The 14,532-nt window shown below is 38.4% G+C and overlaps 1 pseudogene; it reads left to right on the forward strand.

Annotated features, from left to right (window-relative positions):
* Window positions 1–14,532, forward strand: part of LOC139380802 (titin-like) — a 172,754-nt pseudogene that overhangs the window by 48,547 nt on the left and 109,675 nt on the right.

Here is a 14,532-nt window from a genome sequence, read left to right on the forward strand (position 1 = left end):
AAATGGCTGTTACTAACTCAGTTGCCTCACTGGAGATTGTCAACTGCTCTGTTGATGATAGTGGAGATTATGTTTGTGTGTCATCAAGTGATGCTGGTAGTGACCACTGCACCAGCAGAGTTACAGTTAAAGGTTTGTTGAGTATTCTGTTTTTTAGATTCATAAAATTGTATTTTATGATTGTATTCTGACTTCATTGCCATTTTCTTTTAGAACCTCCAATATTTACGAGGACCTTTGAATCCAAAGAACTTATCAAAGGGTCTAATATTATTTTGGAAGGACAGCTTGCAGGCTCCGCTCCATTCAACACATCTTCGGCGATCAGAAATGATAAAAGACACAAGATAGTCTTAAAGGATGACATAGTTACCCTCCAGATGTTGACAATTGATGCCGGAGATGCTGGAAAATACCAGTGTACAGTAGAAAATGAAGTTGTGATTGTGAAATGACACTGAAAGGTTGGCGTGAAAACCTTACTTTTAAGTATATTTATCTGTTAATTTCGGTATACTTTCAGTTAAAATGTTCTTAGCTTTTCCACCTATAGAACTGCCATCATTTGCACAAAAGATAGAGAATATGAATTCCCTAGTTGGCAGTGAGATTTCTATGCAGTGTATTCTGAAAGGATCAGTACCTATAACTGTGTCATGGCTGAAGGATGACCATGATGTCAAAGATGGTGAATGTGCTCAGATGTCCTTTGAAAACGGGACATCACTGCTGCGTATTTCAAATATTCAAACAAAACATGCTGGGAAATATACTTGTCAGGCCAAAATGAAGCTGGCAGACAGAAATGCTCTGCGTTATTGGTAGTCAAAGGTTGGTTGACGTTTATGAGGATAAAATTGGATTTTATACTCTGATGTTGAAAACTCATTGTTTAATCTTATATTTATCACAGAACGAGCTGGACTAGTAACCGGAAGGTTGCAAGGTTGCAAGTTCAAATCCCCGAGATGACAAGGTACAAATCTGTCGTTCTGCCCCTGAACAGGCAGTTAACCCACTGTTCCTAGGCCGTCATTGAAAATAATAATGTGTTCTTAACTGACTTGCCTAGTTAAATAAAGGTAAAATAAAATAAATAAAAATAATAGCTCTGTACTAAATATTCTCCATACAGAGAAAAGCGATAGTGGAGATTACACTTTTGATCTTTCCAATGACGTTGGAAGCAGTACTTGTGAAGCCACAGTTTCTGTCCTAGGTCAGCTAATTTACAAATATTTTAATCAATAGTTTGAGCTTTTTGTACAGGTATACCTGATTGAACAGTATTCTCATTACTTTCTTTTTTATTTATGCTAGATCAAATCATGAAACAATCTTTCACAAGAAAACTGAAGGAAACAGAGAGTATCAAAGGATCATTTGCCCACTTGGAATGTCTTTTGTTTGGCTCTCTGCCCATATCTGTAATCTGGTACAAAGATAAGAAAGAGATCAAGACTGCTGATATTGTGAAGAGCTCTTTCAATTGTCAAGTCATTGGCACAGGTCCGTTTGAGGACCTGTAGCACAAGGATTTAAATGAAATGAAATCCAGCACGAAGCACAGCCTCTCACAAGTACAGGACATTCTGAATCTTGAAAAACAGAAATGTTATGGTGTAGATGTTGGTGAATACCAGTGTACCGTCTCAAATGAGGTTGGACGTTGTTCTTGTAGAACTACTCTTCGTATAAAAGGTTAGTTACTTAAAATATGTACTATTGTGATAGGTCACATAACTTCCATGATGACAACACAATTACTTTACATAATTGATCACTGACAATAATTGTTTATTGGTTTGATTGGTTTGATGTTAGAACCACCATCATTTGTGAGGAAAGTCGAAAATGTCACAACTGTCTTGAGAAAATCGGCTGAATTTCAGTGTGTTGTCACTGGGTATCCACATCTGTCTGTGCAATGGCAAATATCTGAGAACTGGATCTTGGAAGATCCTAAAATTGAAAGGATCTTTGAAGATAATGTGGCAACTCTAAGGATTCCGGTCTGTGAAGCCTATCATAGCGGGAAATATACCTGCCAGGTGGCAAATGAGGCTGGTCAAAACAAGTGCTTTGTAACCCTCATATTGCAAGGTTTGTCTTTTAAATTAGTCTGCTAGCTAGATATAAATTGTGTCTTTCTGTCTTTAAAATGTATGAATTTGATTAGAAAATGTATATTTATATGCATTTTAGAACCACCTCAGATTACAGAGAAGCCAGAAGTGATAAAAGTAACTATTGGGGATCCAGTCAGTTTAGAGTGCAAAGTGGCAGGCACTCCTGAGCTCAAAGTGAAGTGGACCAAAGACAGCAAAGAGTTCAAGTCAAATCCACAATACAAACTTAGCTTTGAGAACAACCTTAGTAGCCTTAATTAATATGCAGACTACACAAAAGGAGGATGCAGGCGACTATCAATTTGAGGTTTCAAACCACATTGAGACATGCAGTTGCAAAATCAAGTTTATTGTACTAAAATCTTATATTCAAACAAATTGGTATGATAGTATACCGCTTATGACATGATATGCAATGAACACGGGTTTGACTGTTTTGTTGTTGCTCTTGTGAAAACAGAACAAACTATCCCTCCAAGCTTCACCAAACCTCTGAGTGAAATACAGGAAATATTGGAATGCTTGTTCAAATGAATTGCGAAATATCTGGATCTCTTCCTATCACTGTGGAATGGCAGAAAGATGGGAACAGAATTGACGTTGGTGGAAAATATAAACTTGTTTGTCAAGACATTTCTATGTCTTTGGAAATCGAACAGCTAGAGAGAGCTGATGCCGGCACTTACTCTTGCAAACTGACAAATAAAGCAGGAAGTGTTGAATGCAGTGGGGCAGTGAAGGTGAAAGGTCAGAATTTATCAAAATTATACACATTTTATATATTTCTCTCTCGTGTTAGGGTCAGGCCAGCTGATTAACTTGGTTGCTATTGTTTCTTTAGAGCCACCAAGCTTTGTTCTGTTGCCTGAGTCTCATACTGCCCTTCCTAACGCCAACATGCGATTTAAGAGCACGTTTAAAGGAACACCTCCTTTCACAGTGAAATGGTTTAAGGATGACACTGAATTGATCACTGGACCTACATGTTTTATTGGACTGGAAGGATTATCTTGCTTCCTAGATCTTTACTCAGTTGGAGTTTTGCAGAGTGGAATTTACTCTTGTCAATTTAAAAATGATGCTGGCATTGAAAGATGTAGTGCTGCTTTAATGGTGAAAGGTTGCAACATGCTCTTTTTTAAACTCATGCATTGGCTACCATCTCCCCATCTTTCCTCAACTGGCTTCGATTATTCCGTCTGTCCTCGATTGCTTTTATCTGTGCTCTATTGCTTTGCATTTTCACAGCTCCTCCACCACCTCCTTTTCACAGCTCCCTGACCAGTTCACAGCTCCCTGACCAGTTCACAGCTCCCTGACCAGTTCACAGCTCCCTGACCAGTTCACAGCTCCCTGACCAGTTCACAGCACCTTTACCTGCTTCTCCATCACACCAACAAATGTTGTGTCACTCTTCCCATTTCCCTTGACGCATTCTTCTTGCCTTTACTCCTTAACAGATGCATCAAGTCATCAAATGACATATTTTTGCAGTTCATTGCAAGCCTCATATTCTTTCACTGTGTCAAGGTGCATGTGCTTCAATAAGCTAATTTTGCAAAATGTTGGCTTTGCAGAACCTCCTGAATTTGCGCTAAAATTGCCAGTCACAAAGTTTGTGAAGAAGTGCGAGCCACTCCGTCTTGAATGCAAAGTTAAGGATTCCCCCTCTCTGCGAATGCAGTGGTACAAAAATGACACTAAGATCACAGATGGTGACAACTATAGACAATCATTTGTTGACTCAATGGCAGTCCTTGAGCTGCGCACCACAAGATTTGATGACAATGGAGTCTACACCTGTGAAGCAACCAATGACGCTGGAAGTATAAGCTGCAGCACAACTCTTAGAGTCAAAGGTTAGCCAGTAATAAATTACATTGGATTTTGATATTTTACATATTCCATTTAATATTCCATAATAATCCATTATTAGTATAGTGTCTGTTGGTGGTATTACACCGGTATGTATTTGAAGCTTTGCTGCGTGTAGCAAACAGCTGCTTCTTAACGATTCTCAATATTTTGTAGATGCACCATCTTTCCTCAAAGTACCTCAGCCAATTGAAGGAATGAAAGGAAAGGATGCTAGCCTACACTGTGAGATGTTTGGCACAGCACCCTTGGAGATTACCTGGGCCAAAAACAAAACGCCATTAAAGGAACGTAGGAAATATAAGATTGTGAATGAGGATACTGCTGCCACTCTTCATATCATTGGATTGGAAGCTTCAGATTTTGGAGAATATAAGTGCAAGGCATCAAACAGTATAGGATATGAAACATGCTGTACTACAGTTAAACTCAGAGGTTAGTAGAAATGCGTCATTGGTGGGTATTTTTTGATTTTTTGAACCTGCTTCATGATGCTTTATTTTTAGCCTCTCCATTTTTGTCCTCTCTCAGAACCACCAACGTTTGTGGAGAAATTGTTGAATACGACATGCACATTGGGTGAAGAAGTCACCCTGAAAGCCACTGTCAAAGGCTCTCAACCAATGACTGCATCTTGGTTACAGAATAAGGATCACATTCTCAGAGATGGTGACATCCAGAAAATTACATTTGAAAACAACCAGCTCCCTCTTAAAGTATTTAAAGCAGACTCACTGGCAATGGGCAAATACACGTGCCAACTCCGAAACGATGCCGGAGTTGTGGAATGTTTTTCTAACATAACTGTATTAGGTTTGTACATTTCCATTTTGTCTCTAATTCCATTTTCTCCCCTAATTCGCTTAGTTTTTTCCCCAGTCATTGTTTTTTTTTTTATTCAGTTTCTGTAAGCACACCTCTGCTCGTGTTCTTTATTTTCAGAACCCGCTAAAGTTGTGGAGAGACCAGAGTCTTTCAGTGTGACTGCAGGTGATATTGCAGCTCTAGAAGTCAAAGTGTCGGGGACACCAGAGCTGAAACCAAAATGGTTTAAGAATGGAGTCGAGCTCTCCTCTGGCCAGAAGTACAACATCTCCTTCTCAAAGATGATCTCCAGCTTGAAAGTGTTGTCTGCAGAGAGGATTGATATGGGAGAATATACATTTGAGGTCAAAAATGAGGTTGGCAGTGATCTCACCAAATTAAACCTCACTGTCCTAGGTGGGTGGCCCCTTCCTATACACAGTATGATATGAGATTTTTCTAATTGTCTAATTGCCTAGTGTTTTGCCTAATGCCTGGTGACTAACCCTGTCCTCCTATAACAGATAAAACCATACCTCCAACATTCACACAGAAACTGAAGGAATCTCATCTTATTGTTGGAAAAGCTGGTGAAATGGACTGCAAAGTCTCTGGTTCTGCACCTTTCACCATTACATGGTACCATGATGAAGAGGAGATCAAAACTGGACCAAATTATGAGATTTTATTCAGTGACAACACCTGCACACTTAAAGTGCCCGCTCTTAAGTGGTCTGACTCTGGAGTGTATAAATGCAAAGCCGTAAACAAGGCCGGAACCAATGAGACCAGTTCCTCTTTTATTGTGAAAGGTCAGTAAATATACATGACTTGTTTGGGCTTCGTAATTACTATTGCTTTGTGATGTAACTGATATAATGTCAGATGTCTGCAAGCTAAAAAGTATGTATTTTTTGTATTTAGAACCTCCTTCTTTTGTGATGCCACCTCAGCCATTGGAAGCAATGCCTGGAACAAATGTAACTTTCTCAGCAATTGTCAAAGGAAGTGCCCCACTGAAACTGAAGTGGTTCAGAGGCACAAAGGAAATTGTGTCTGGAAAAGGCTGTGAAATTGCTCTTCGGGACAATACAGCTACTCTGGAGCTATCCAAAATTGACAAATTCCACGCTGGAGAGTATACATGCCAGATTATTAATGATGCTGGGAAGGAAAGTTTCCTAGTTAACCTGTCTGTGAAAGGTTGGTCAATAATTGAAAATATTTATTTTTATTATATATTTTTATTAATAGAATTAAAACAACATTTACATTTTTTTTTTATCAGAATGTGGACTAACAAACTTCTGTATGATTTTACTCAGAACCTGCTAGCTTTGTTAAGAAGCTGAACGACCACTCTGTTGAAAAGGGAAAATCATTGATACTTGAGTGCACATACACTGGAACCCCAAAGATATTTGTCACCTGGTATAAGGACGGCCAACAGCTATATGCCTCTTATAAGCACAACGTCACTACCACAGAGACCTCCTGCATCTTGGAGTGTTTAAACAGTGACGATAAGGAAGCAAGTGGGGAATACACTTGTGAAGTTTCCAATGACGCCGGAAAAGATACCTGCAAAGCACAAGTGTTCATTTTAGGTTAGTTTGCCTAAATTGACCTGGTAATTTATTGGGATAGTCCTATGCTGTATATATCTGATGTACATGTGCATGTTTCTGATTTAACTGTTTATGTCTGTCACTTTAGAACCACCTTATTTCATTGATCATTTGGAGCCAATGGAAGTTACTGCTGGTGATGCAGTTTGTTTGAAATGCCATGTTGGAGGAACCCCTGACATTAAGGTGGCTTGGTATAAGGCCGACGGAAAAGTGAGGTCTTCCCCTGCTTGCAAAATAGAGTATTCCAAAGGCATTGCTTGCTTGAAATTGAGCAAAGCAGCCGAGGCTGATATTGGTGAATACACATGCAAAGCTGAAAACAGAATAGGATCAGCCTCATCCAGCTGTCGTCTCTCTGTCCAAGGTGATGCCCTTTGTCTTTTTTTAGGAATGTTCTCTTTTTAATCAGAAAATATTCAGCTTTGACTCTGCTTTGGCTATGAAATTAACAACTAGTATGAAGAATTTTAATATTTTTTTGCAGCTAATGTCATATTTTTTTGTTAAATTATCCTATTTTCAGAGGCAAAAACGCCACCAACCTTCCCCAAGAAAATAACCAGCATTCAACAGACTGAAGGAATGGAAGTCAAATTGGAGTGCCGTGTGGCAGGCTCCTCCCCCATTGAGGTCTCTTGGCTTAAAGACGGTGAAACTGTGAAATCCACCGACTATACCATGAGTTATGATGATAACACGGCTGTCCTACAAATAACCAGAGGTGGAATGAGACACTCTGGGGAATACACTTGTGTTGCTACCAACAGTGTTGGGACTGCATCCTGCAGAGCCAAACTCACTCTTAAAGGTCGGTCGTTTGTTCCTCAAAGAGGTTGTTTTTTTACTTGCTGACTGAGAGACAGTGCATGTTCTGTATTAGTACAGTATCATATTGTACAGTATCAATGCTTTCATTTCAAAGTATGCTGTATGTTCCAACTCTTTCCCATCATTGAACTTTTAGAGCCAAGATATCCCCCTGTCTTTGATAAAAAGCTGTCACCCATGGTGGACATTTCAGTGGGTGATAGTGTGGAATTGGAATGCCACATGACTGGATCTTTGCCATTAAAAGTCACTTGGTCAAAAGATCACAAAGATATTCGATCAGGGGGAAATTACAAGATGGCCTGTGTGGATAACACCCCACACCTCACTATATTGAAAGCAGATAAATCAAATTATGGCCGCTACATTTGCCATGCCACTAATGACATTGGGAAGGACTCTTGTTCCACTGAAATTACTGTCAAAGGTATTTGGCCCACTGCCTCACAATTTTAGTCCCTTTCATGTTTCTTGAGAGAAACTTTTGGTATAGTACTGTTTGCTTTAGCCTCCTCTGTCACATTAAGTGAACAATCTTGTTTTGTAAACCATTAACGCTTTAACATTTATTTTCAGAGCGTAAAATCCCACCTTCATTCACCAAAAAGCCCACAGAGACCCTAGAGGAAACGGAGGGCAAGATGGTGAAGATTGAGGCACGTTTGTCTGGATCTCAGCCCATGACCATTAATTGGTATAAAGATGACAGTGAGATTCACAGCTCTGATCACTATGACATGTCTTTCAAGAGCAATGTGGCTGTGTTGTGTATCAAGAGCTCCAAAGTCTCAGACTGTGGCAGGTATACCGGCACAGCAACCAATGAAGCAGGCACTGCCTCTTGCAAATTGACAGTTACCATAACTGGTAGGTCCATATTATTATTTGTCTACTATGTTGTGTTTCTCCATAGAAAGTTAGATATAAATAATGTGTGTCTGCGTTACCATATGCCATGTATGTTTTTCCATGACTCTTCCTTATTAATCCAGAACACAAGAAGCTCCCTACATTTGACCCCTCTCTAAAACCTGTCACGCTGACCGAGGGTGAGAACCTGCATCTTAGCTGCCATGTCCATGGATCACCTTCTATGAAGATTCAGTGGATGAAGGACAGGAAAGACTTGAAAAACAATTCCAGCAGTAACATACGTTTTGCCGATGGTGTTGCTTCTTTGGAGGTCATGCGCGTATCAAAGAATGATGCAGGGGACTATCTCTGCAAGGCAACCAATGAGGCTGGTAGTGAATTCTGCAAGGCCAAAGTAACTATCAAAGGTACATGTTCTGGACCATATTTTTATTCAAATCATATCCAAACATTGGTTGAATCAGCTGTCGTGAATGAAGGGTTATGGTTTTTATAACAGACTTCTTGAATTATGCTTAATGGCAGAGAAATCCAAAGCAGCACCTGAACCCGCTGCAGAGGAACCAACTGCAGCACCAGTAAAGAAACTGGACAACTTGTTCTTCATCGAGGAGCCCAAGCCTTGCCATGTAGCCGAGAGTAAGTGTGATGAAAAGAGATTTAGAAGCATTTAATTAGTATTCCATTAACAGCCTACAGTTTTTATTAATAGTTGGATATCTAACATTTCAATAGCAAGTGATGTCTTCAATATGTTGTGTTAAATTCACAGAGGGCACTGCAACTTTCATTGCCAAAGTTGGAGGTGATCCTATTCCTAACGTGAAATGGATGAAGGGCAAGTGGAGACAGATCACTCATGGTGGTCGCATCACTATTGAGCAGAAGGGACAGGAGGCCAAGTTGGAGATCACAGAAATAACAAGGTCTGACTCCGGACAGTACAGATGTGTCGCAACTAACAAAGCTGGAGAAATAGAATGCAACACCGACATGCATGTTGAGGAAAGGAAAGAGGATGCTGGAGTTAAGGGAGACTTCAGAGCAAAACTGAAGAAGTAAGTGAATCTCTCTTTGACGATTGTGTCGCTACCGTTCACATTTCACAAGAAACTACACAAATAATATTTTCCATGCATATCTCTTCTATGTTTTTTTTCCACAGGACTCCATCTAAACAGAAGAGTCCTCAGGAAGAGAAAGACATTGACATTGTAGAGTTGCTCAGAAATGTGGACCCTAAGGAGTATGAGAAATACGCCCGTATGTTTGGAATCACTGACTACCGTGGACTTCTTCAGGCCATTGAGCAGCTGAAGAGGGAGAAAGTAGAAGAAAGTGGAAGATCGGTAAATTCATTTAACATTAAGTTGTATTCAATTGAATTGAATGGCTTTTCATTTTTTTCTGAACACAATTAAATTCAATACTGAATTTCATTGCTTTTTTAAAGACATAATGGTGATACTCTAACAAGTTCTGCTATGTCTTTGGGTGTGATTTAGGAACCGGAGAGAGAGAGAGAGTTGGAAGAGGATTTGGTCGCTCTTGTGGCTGATTTGCAAAAGAGAATGGAATGTACTGAGGTAGGTTCCTCATTAGCTGTCACAATGAAATGTCTGACAATAACAACAGCAGTAATTCATCATATATTGTATGCATATTCATTTACATTAATGTCTAAGCTTATATTTCTTATTTATCTGCTTGTAGCCGGTCACCGTGAATAAGGACATAACAGATCAGTCTACAGTTACCAACAAGGTCGCTACTTTTGAGTGTGACATCAAGATCAACTTCCCTGAGATCACCCTGTCCTGGTACAAGGGAACTCAGAAGCTTGACAACAACGACAAATATGAAGTCAGCATTGTTGGTGACCGTCACATCTTGAAGATCAAGCAGTGTCAAACCAAAGACCAGGGCAACTACCGTGTTGTATGTGGCCCACATATCTCCAGCGCCAAACTGACTGTTATTGGTGGGTATCCATGGATCTGCATTTGTTTATTTTGTACTTACATTAATGTTATTGATTTAAGTCATTATACTGTATCGGTAAAACTAATAGAGATGCACTTTTGTTATTTGTTTCTTTACAGAGCCTGAGGTTGAGAAACATCTGGAGGAAGTTGCGGGACAGGAGGGGCAAACATGTACTCTTTCTTGTCAGTTTTCTATCCCTAATGTCAAAACCCAATGGTTTAAGAATGGAAAGCTCTTAGAAATGAAACACAGATACTCGTATGAGGTGGTCAACAACATTCAGAGGCTCTCGATTAAAGACCTCAGACCAGAAGACCAAGGACGTTATACCTGCAAATATGAAAACCTCGAATCCACTGCAGATCTCTTGGTTGAAGGTTTGTATAAATTTAACCATATAATGGGTTGATGTTGCATCTACCTTCATGTTGTGGAGTGAAGGTCATCCCAACCTGACCTATTTTTTTTCCTTCGTCACATATTTTGTCACTAATATTTCAGTATTTTCACTCATTTTCAAATTTTTTTTACTTTTCATTTGACATTTAAATGTTTGTCCTGGAGCGCTCTGATAATACATGTACACTACCGTTCAAACATTTGGGGTCACTTCGAAATTTCCTTGTTTTTGAAAGAAAATCACATTTTTGGTCCATTAAAATAACATCAAATTGATCAGAAATACAGTGTAGACATTGTTAATGTTGTAAATTACTATTGTAGCTGGAAACGGCAGATTTTTTATGGAATAGCTACACAGGCGTACAGAGGCCCATTATCAGCAACCAATGTGTTAGCTAATCCAAGTTTATCATTTTAAAAGGCTAATTGATTATTATAAAACCCTTTTGCAATTATGTTAGCACAGCTGAAAACTATTGTTCTGATTAAAGAAGCAATAAAACTGTCTTTCTTTAGACTAGTTGAGTATCTGGAGCATCAGCATTTGTGGGTTCGATTACAGGCTCAAAATGGCCAGGAACAAAGAACTTTCATCAGTCTATTCTTGTTCTGAGAAAGGAAGGCTATTCCATGCGAGAAATTGCCAAGAAACTGAAGATCTCGTACGCTGTGTACTACTCCGTTCACAGAACAGCGCAAACTGTCTCTAACCAGAAAAGAAAGAGGAGTGGGAGGCCCCGATGCACAACTGAGCAAGAGGACAAGTACATTAGAGTGTCTAGTTTGAGAAACAGACGCCTCACAAGTCCTCAACTGGCAGCTTCACTAAATAGTACCCGCAAAACACCAGTCTCAGCATCAGTAATGAAGAGACTATGGGATGCTGGCCTTCTAGGCAGAGTTCCAAAGAAAAAGCCAAATCTCAGACTGGACAATTAAAAGAAAAGATTAAGATTTGCAAAAGAACACAAACACTGGATAGAGGAACTCTGCAAAGGGGTTTTCTAATAATCGATTAGCCTTTTAAAAGGTTGGTATAGTCATTAGCATTTTTTTTGTTTTCCAGCTGTCTGAATCTCATAGTTGTTTTCATGAAGTTTAAGTTAATATTTAATCTTCCTTTTTCACAGAAATTGAATTAGCAAGGGTACCCCATGGTAAGTATTTGATTTCTAGCCACACAAACTTTCAATTGTATCACAATTATTAATCAAAATTCCAGTCAATTTATCTTATATGACTTATATTTTATATATCTTTAATATTTAAACCAAATTCAACATCCTTTAGATGTCCCTGATTCATCAATACGAGTCCCTGATATGCCATCTTCAGTCACTCTCAAAGGTAAGAATGGGACATAAGATAAGCCATTAATTATACATTCCAGGTGGCTACCTCATGAAGCTGGTTGAGAGAATTTTAAGAGTGTGCAAAGCTGTCATCAAGGCAAAGAGTGGCTACTTTGAAGAATCTCAAATATAAAATAACACTTTTTTGGTTACTACATGATTCCATATGTGTTATTTCATAGTTGTGATGTCTTCACTGTTATTCTACAAGGTAGAAAATTATAAATATAAAGAAAAACCCTGTAATGAGTAGGTGTGTCCAAACTTTTGACTGGTACTGTAAATCTAAACTAACCTTATGAATCTGAATACTCAACATATATCTGTTTTTTTTAAAGAATCTTATGAATACTATTATGAAGAAGAGATGCAAATGAGAGAGTTGGAAATGAGAGGTATATAGCCTTGCATTGTTTTATATTAATCGTCTTTCCATTAACATCAAACCCCTTTAATTCATCATAAAACAATTAGCTAACGTTCGATTATTGTGTGAGATTTATGTCATATTAATAGTAACCATTATCACTATCTACATGTTTTTACTTGTTTATTCACGTTTGCATGAATAACTTAGTAACATGACCTAACTACTGTTTCTGTCAGTGATCACCACCATCAATTTAACCAACTCCATTTGAACATGTTTGTACACGTTTGTACACCTTCTAAAAATATTATTCAGTTTTGTAACACGACCTAACCAGTATTCCAGCATTTCCTCCTGATCTCCAAGATCATCTGCACAACTAAACATGTTTTTCATATTCCAAAATGTTTGTAGTACAGAAAATCTCTACAACCACAGGTATCCCTTAGAATAGATGTTACCATTGGAGTTTGTCTTCTAGCAGCTAACTCAAGCGGGCAAACAGTTCATCTTTAACGTTCCACCTTGAGACACATTATACTACTACATTGGTATTAACATGTTTGGTGCTTAAAATACATTGTTGTCTGTCTTTGTATGTTTGAGCCACTCTTTGAAAATATCTTGGCACAGAATATATGGGCTCCTACTCTTTGTATGTGTAATCTTGCCGTAGTGCACTAGCATGTGTTTGGAACTCAGACACACATCTCAGGTCTTTCTCTCTCCTTTGTTGTCTCACAGGAGTCATTTAATTTGTGTGTTTATATTTGTGTGTTAGAACCATAAACCTCTCTCCTTAGCCTCGTTGAAACAAAGATACTAATATATTCTCATTGTCTTATCAGCCCCGAGAGTACCTGTTGAGGAGGTGTCTGTCCAGAGTAAGAAGGTTGGAATGAGGGAGGAAATGCCACAAAAAGGTATTGGAAGAATAGCTTTTGTTTGTCTTCGATTTACAGCAATGTTATGGCAAAGTTCATTATCTTGTTAATGTGTGGCAAACATGGTCATATTCTTGTTTGTTTCAATTGGTAAACTCTTTGAAAGCTTGTTTTTGATTCAACCTTAATGTAAGTTGTTGGCAAAGTTCATCATCTTTGTTCATGTGTAATTAATTAAACTCCATGTTTACAACTTTATTTTATTTTAACTGTGTCAAAGGTGTTCCCTGTAATGTCGTGCTGAATTCTTTTGCATGTCTTAGTTTAGACTTGGTTTGTACTGTCAATATTAATGATATTTTACTCTTTGCTCTTAAATTGATCACGCATAGTGGCTTATGTGTTTGTCTGTACGGCCTTCCCCAATATTATGTGCTTATTGGATGTCCACATTAGATAGATGCTTTGCTAACAAAATGAGTGTCTTTAACGTTTCTGAAGAGCACAAGAAACCAGAGGAGAAGGCTAAACCAGCTGAGGCAGCAGAACCACATAAAGGTATCCAAATATCTGTATTTCTAAGTTGTTTATTTCGTGTTTAATCTGGTTGATGTGTGTACATGTTGATAATTTACCTACGTTTGTCCCTCCTGTCTACTTTTGCTTAACTGTTTGTCTGCGTAAAGTAACCAACTTCCACTACTTTAAATGACATTATTAGATACATTTTATTTGTCCCAACACATTAACTCAGTGATAAGTTAGCATAATAGGGAAAATTAACTTACTGTCATGACATTTCCAAGTTCCTGAAGCCAAAAAGCCAGTGGAGGAGAAGATAGCTGCAAACGTTGTCCCAGAGAAACACCCCTCTCCAAAAGGTATAGTCTTACATCAGAAATGATGCGCTTGTCTAACCATCTTCTCATGCTTGCCACGTATTCATCATTTTCTATTAACTAAAGCAGTAACTTTGTTTTTGTTCATTGTTGGTGTGGATTTTTCTTTATTTTCATCAACTTATTAATTTCCTTTAACTGTAATTATTTTGTATTTATTTGAATGACTTCTGTAAATTATATTCTACTTTTTTTATTTTGGTGTATGTAATTGCTCCCTTTCAATATCTTAGAAGAACATGAAGAAGCAAAGAAGCCTGCCCATAAGCCAGCTGAGAAACCTGAACAGGTTCCACTAAAGAAAGGTATACTGCGTTTTCCTAAGTGCTTCAGAAATGCTCCTAATGCTGCTGTAGCTCTTGAATATGTTGTCTTCTTGTCAGTTTCATACCTGTCTACACAGTTTCTAAATCTTCTATGCAGTGCTTTCTAACATTGCATATTATTATCCCAAGGGATTGTGTGAATAAGCTTGTGTGACTAAGTTTGTTCACGTTTG

The sequence above is a fragment of the Oncorhynchus clarkii genome, chromosome 22 (assembly GCF_045791955.1).
Source record: "Oncorhynchus clarkii lewisi isolate Uvic-CL-2024 chromosome 22, UVic_Ocla_1.0, whole genome shotgun sequence".
Classification (NCBI taxonomy): Eukaryota; Metazoa; Chordata; class Actinopteri; order Salmoniformes; family Salmonidae; genus Oncorhynchus; species Oncorhynchus clarkii.